Source organism: Rhinolophus ferrumequinum, chromosome 16 (assembly GCF_004115265.2).
Source record: "Rhinolophus ferrumequinum isolate MPI-CBG mRhiFer1 chromosome 16, mRhiFer1_v1.p, whole genome shotgun sequence".
Taxonomy (NCBI): domain Eukaryota; kingdom Metazoa; phylum Chordata; class Mammalia; order Chiroptera; family Rhinolophidae; genus Rhinolophus; species Rhinolophus ferrumequinum.
This window is the reverse complement of record NC_046299.1, coordinates 28,778,425-28,785,257: the sequence shown is the minus strand read 5'-3', so window position 1 is coordinate 28,785,257 and position 6,833 is coordinate 28,778,425.

The window sequence follows — 6,833 nt, the reverse complement described above, 5'->3', positions numbered from 1 at the left end:
CTTTCAGTTCTTCTAGGTATATACCCAGAAGTGGAATTGCTGAATCATGTGGTAATTTTATGTTTAATTTTTTTGAGGAACTGATTCTGGCAATTTTTGGTCATTGTTGTTATATTTCCAGAGTCAGTTCTTATCATCTATTCGAACAGTTTATTTTGCCTCACCAATGTATCAGCCTACATTTATGCAAATCCACCTCTTTTGCTTGTTCCCTCTTTCATTTACCATGTTTATTTAGAATTATGATCTTATGTTCCACAGTTATTTTCCTAAAAACACAAACATTGGACCTCACTTCTTGGAAATACCATTTCCCAAGTCAGAAGGTACATTAGTTGAAAAAGTAAGAAAATATCTTTATTTTGAAAATAAAAACCAGTCTTTCAAATCAGTACCAAGATACCACCAGTATGGTCTCATTCAGATAGACGCATTAGGAAAAGAGAGTTCCTGATTTATAAATGTTTCACTGTTTTGTGCTGGTCTTATCCTATCAATAAACAATGCTGTGGTTGGGCACTTGTGGTTTTTATTATGCTTGCAAGATTCCCTTCAGCAATAACCATCAGGACACTTTGAAAAAATAAAGGTTTATTACTCACAGGACCTGGGAATTATACCTCAGGCCACAGTGAGACCTTGGGTAGAGACAGAGAGCATGTGCACAAGGCTAGGGTTCTGCTTTTATTGAGCTCGTGGGTGGAGACCTAGGATTTCGGGGCTCACTCTTTATAACATGAGAGTAATTTAAAGCAGGAAGAAAAAAAACCATAAACAAAAAACAGGTGGCCCAAATAGTTAGCTATTGAAATAAAAAAAAAAATCAGCCACAGCAAATTTAAGAAGACTGAAATCATACCAAGCAAATTCTCTGATCACAAGGCTTTGAAATTGGATATCAACTGCAAAAAGAAAGCAGGAAAAAACACAAATACATGGAGATTAAACAACATACTTTTAAAGAACACCAGGTCAAAGAAGAAATTAGAGGAGAGATCAAAAGATACATAGAAACAAATGACAATGAAAATACATCCTAGCAAAATTTTTGGGATGCAGCAAAAGCAGTTTTAAGAGGGAAATTTATATCATTACAGGCCTATCTCAAGAAACAAGAAAAATCCCAAATAAATAACCTCATGTTACACCTTAAAGAACTAGAAAAAGAAGAACAAGTGAAACCCAAGGTCAGCAGAAGAAAGGAAATAACAAAAATCAGAGTATAACTAAATGAAAAAGAGAACAAAAAGACAATAGAAAAAAATTAATATGACAAAGAGCTGGTTCTTTGAAAAAATTAACAAAATTGACAAACCCTTGCCTAGATTCACTAAGATAAAAAGAGAGAAGACACTAATTAACAAAATCAGAAATGAAAAAGGGGAAGTTATCACGGACACCACAGAAATACAAAGGATCATGCAAGAATACTATGAAGGACTATATACCACCAAATTCAATAACCTAGAAGAAATGGACAAGTTCTTAGAAACATATAGCCTTTCTAGGCTGAATCATGAAGAACTGGAAAATCTAAACAGACAGATCACCAGTAACGAAATTGAATCAGTCATCCAAAACCTTCCCAAAAGCAAAAGTCCGGGACCAGATGGCTTCACTCGTGAATTCTACCAAACCTTCAAAGAGGATCTAATATCAATCCTGCTCGAACTCTTCCAAAAAATTGAAGAAGAGACAGTACTCCCTAACTCATTTTATGAGGCCATCATTACCCTGATACCAAAACCTGGTAAGGACAACACAAAAAGAGAAAACTACAGACCAATATCTCTGATGAATACAGATGCAAAAATCCTAAACAAAATTCTAGCAAATCGAATACAACAATGCATTAAAAAGATTATTCATCACGACCAAGTGGGGTTCATCCCCGGGGCACAAGGATGGTTCAATATCCGCAAATCCATCAATGTGATACATCACATAAACAAAATAAAGGACAAAAATCTTATGATTATATCTATTGATGCAGAAAAAGCATTTGACAAGATACAACATCCATTTATAATTAAAACACTTAATAAAACAGGTATAGAAGGAAAATACCTTAACATAATACAGGCCATATATGACAAGCCCTCAGCTAATCTCATAATTAATGGTGAAAAACTGAAGCCCTTTGCTCTACATTCAGGAACACAACAGGGCTGTCCCCTATCACCTCTGCTTTTCAACATAGTGTTGGAAGTCCTCGCCAGAGCAATCAGGCAAGAGAAAGAAATAAAAGGCATCCAAATTGGGAATGAAGAAATTAAATTATCACTCTTTGCAGATGACATGATGCTATATATAGAAAACCCTAAAGACTCCACCAAAAAGCTATTAGAAACAATCAACGAATACAGTAAAGTTGCTGGCTACAAAATCAACGTACAAAAGTCCATTGCATTCCTATATACTAACAATGAAATCTCAGGAAAACAAATACAAAAAACAATTCCTTTTGCAATTGTAGCAAAAAGAATAAAATACCTAGGAACAAACTTAAGCAAGGATGTGAAGGACCTATATGCTGAAAACTATAAGACATTTTTGAAAGAAATTGAAGAAGACACAAAGAAATGGAAAGACCTTCCATGCTCATGGATTGGAAGAATCAACATAGTTAAAATGGCCATATTACCCAAAGCAATATACAGATTTAATGCAATCCCCATCAAAATCCCAATGGCAGTTTTTAAAGAAATAGAACAAAAAATCATCAGATTTGTTTGGAACCACAAAAGACCCCGAATAGCCAAAGCAATCTTAAGAAAAAAGAACAATACTGGAGGTATCACACTCCCTGACTTTAGCTTGTACTACATGTCTACAATAATCAAAACAGCATGGTATTGGCAGAAAAACAGACACATAGACCAATGGAATAGAATTGAGAACGCAGAAATAAAATCACATAAATATGGACAGATAATTTTTGACAAAGAAGCTAAAAACATACAATGGAGGAAAGACAGCCTCTTCAATGAATGGTGCTGGGAGAATAGGATAGCCACGTGCAAAAGAATGAAACTGGACTGCTATCTGTCACCATGTACCAAAATTAATTCAAAATGGATCAAAGACTTAAGCATAAGACCTGACACAATAAACTGCATAGAAGAAAACATAGGTACTAAACTTATGGACCTTGGGTTCAAAGAGCATTTTATGAATTTGACTCCAAAGGCAATGGAAGTAAAAGCTAACATAAACAAATGGGACTATATGAAACTCAAAAGCTTCTTCTGCACAGCAAAAGAAACCATCGACAAAATAAAGAGTCAACCAACTGAATGGGAGGAGATTTTTGCAAACAGTGCCTCCAATAAGGGGCTAATATCCAAAAGATACAAGGAACTCATGAAACTCAACAACAAAAAAAACAAACAACCCAATTGAAAAATGGGCAGAGGACCTGAAGAGACATTTCTCCAAAGAGGACATACAAATGGCAAATAGACATATGAAAAAATGCTCAACATCACTAATCATCAGAGAAATGCAAATAAAAACAACAATGAGATATCACCTCACCCCAGTCAGAGTGGCTATCATGAACAAGACAAAAGTAACAAGTGTCGGAGAGTCTGTGGAGAAAAAGGAACCCTCATACACTGTTGGTGGGAATGCAGACTGCTGCAGCCGTTATGGAAGGCAGTGTGGAGGTTCCTGAAAAAATTACGAATAGAATTACCACATGACCCAGCAATCCCTCTCCTGGGTATCTACCCAAAAAATCTGAAAACATTTATCCATAAAGACACATGTGATCCAATGTTCGTTGCAGCTTTATTTACGGTGGCCAAGACATGGCAACAAGCAAAATGTCCTTCGATAGATGAATGGATAAAGAAGTTGTGGTGTATATACACAATGGAATACTATTCGGCGGTAAGAAAAGATGATATAGGAACATTTGTGACAACATGGATGGATCTTGAGAGTATAATGCAAAGCGAAATAAGTCAGACAGGAAAAGCAGAGAACCATATGATTTCACTGATATGTGGTATATAAACCAAAAACAACAAAAGAACAAGACAAACAAATGAGAAACAAAAACTCATAGACACAGACAATAGTTTAGTGGTTACCAGAGGGTAAGGGGGGTCGGGGGTGGGAGATGAGGGTAAGAGGGATCAAATATATGGTGATGGAAGGAGAACTGACTCTGGGTGGTGAACACACAATGGGATTTATAGATTGGATGTAATACAGAATTGTACACCTGAAATCTATGTAATTTCACTAACAATTGTCACCCCAATAAATTAAAACAAACAAACTACTGGAAAAATAATCAACCAAGATCTCTAAAACAAAGGAGGCTCAGTCAGGGGATGCAGCCTCGTTCTTTATCTAGGGTGTGGTTGGCCAAGATAGCCATTTTTGGAGGGGACACCTTTTTGAAGCTGATACCTCAGCAATCAAAGCTCAAGTCAGGCACTTGCTTTACAAACAAAACAAAACAAAACAAACCCAACTGTCCAGTCTTACACTACACTCACTAGAAGCACACCTGACACGCAAACAGTAGTGGAAATCAGGAGTCTAACTCTTCCTGCAGTACCTGGAGGTCTCCATCTGCCAACACTGGGATGGTGAGGATCTTGGACATTCATTTGTTTATGGGGGTGCTAGAACCCACCTGTCCTCTACTTTCATCTTTCTTCTTCCTTCTTGCCACCAGAATTATGGGAGTGCCACCTCCACTGTGATTACCTGCCATCATAGTGAGAGCTGCTGTTCTCAGTGGAGAACTGCTTTCCTTCAGAAGCAGAAGAGTTTCAGTGGGAACGCTGCACGATTTTGCACACAGAAGCAACACTCTTTCACATCTAGTGAACAAATCCTGTCCAGTCCATCTCCCAGCTTCCTCAAAATTAACCCTTCTTCCCTGCTTCCTCTGCCTTGAGTCGGAACCTCATCTAGAACACTGCAACGGGCTCTTCGCTGGTCTCCCCCACAGTAAGGATTTCTACCTCATCCTTCACACTGTGGGGGAAATCCACTTCTCACCAGCTCAACGTCATGGTCATCAGGGCCTTGAAATAACAACGCTCAAAGAACGTAACCACACCACGCTGCTGCTGGGTGGAGCTGAAACAGCCATTTCTTACTTCTAGCCTGGTCCATACTTTTCTTACCAGTTGCTTTTTATGTTCTCATGGCTCTTGTTTGTTTAGCTAAGATGGAAGAATGACTATGACTGATACCACTCATATATCAAGTCAGCAACAGAGGCGAGGGAAGTTATAGGGCAGACTGTAAACTGCCAGACGAAAATCATCCCATAATCCTTTACTCACCTTGGTCAGCACTCATGCAGTCCCCATTTTCCTTCTCTTCTCCTTTTTGACCATGGTGTTGAAAGTGAATTGGTCAAGGTACTTGCTGCTCAGATCATCCCAATTTTTTCTTCTTTACACCTCCAAACCACCATCTTCACCATTCAAAGAGGAGGATTCTTTAAACCCTCTGCACATCTAAATCTCAGAATGTTTTTGTGAAACTGCACTAGATTTCTAGATGTTTGGAGAAGCTTCTTGATTCTTGCTTCATAATCATAATCTATCACCCTCACTGATCCCTATTATTTTCTCATTTAAACACCACTCCACCACAACCCACAACAAAATCAGCTGCATATATTTTGTATGCAAGCTTACATTTTTTTACAAGGCAAAAGTGTATGTAAATCAAGTTGGAATTCAGGTGACCATTTGTCCCAGTTTGCCTAGGACAACCCCAGTGTATGCCTATAGCTCTGCATAATTTTTTTAATTATGAAAAATTGAAAACATATACAGAAGAATAGTATTATGAACCCACATGTAAATATCACCAGCTTTAGTAGTTATCAACTCATGCCGTAGCTAGTTTCATCCAACCAGACCCCCATCCTTTCCCACCCTGGTTTATTTTGGAGTAGATCACAGATATCATACTATCTCATCTGTTATCACTTCAGTATGCATCTCTAAAAGTTAAGGATTCTTAAAATAATAATAATAATAATAATAATAATAATAATAATAATGGCAGCAGTATCACTATCAGACCTTAAAAATTAACAATAACCCTTAATAGCCTCAAATATACAGTCATATTTCAAATTTCCCAGATTGTCTCATAAATGCATTTGGATTTTCTCCTTGCTTCAGCTACCTATGAGCTCTGTGATTTAAGAGCACTCTGCATAACTTTTAAAAGAGCTCCCCCTCTCACTCTAAAAAAAAAGTTCCAGTTTGGAGAATAAATTATATGTTGTTCACCCTCATTCAAAATACACCTTGATTTTCCAGGAAAGTGCTTTCCCGGTGATGTGTTTTTGCCCACATTATTGCACTTTACTTTCATAAAAAGTCTGCGAAGTAGGAAGAGCAGCATTTTATCTCTGTTAAGTAAATGAAGTAGCCAAGGCTTCAGGTAGTACAGTGGTGTCTGCCCAAGGTCACACACTCACTGACAGAATCAGGGCCAGACCCAGGACTACTGACTTCAAGTCCAGAATTGTTCAGCTGTAGACCACTTTGTGCAAACATCTGAGGAAAGACTAACATCACTCTCTTGTTTGGTAATCTGCTTGTGCTTGGACCTACAACAGTTTAGACAGGTTTATCCTTGCTGAGACGGTCCCTTCACATTTAAAGCAAGCAAAGAGACAAGAGAAGAATTGTGTAAATATAAAGAGGCTAATAGTGAATTTTGGAGCTAAATGACATGTATTTTTTATTTTACCAATGTAATTACATCAGTTTACTGGAATCTTACATCTAACCAAATAGGATGTCTCAGTTAAAAATAAAATGGAAGGAAGGCACTAAGGA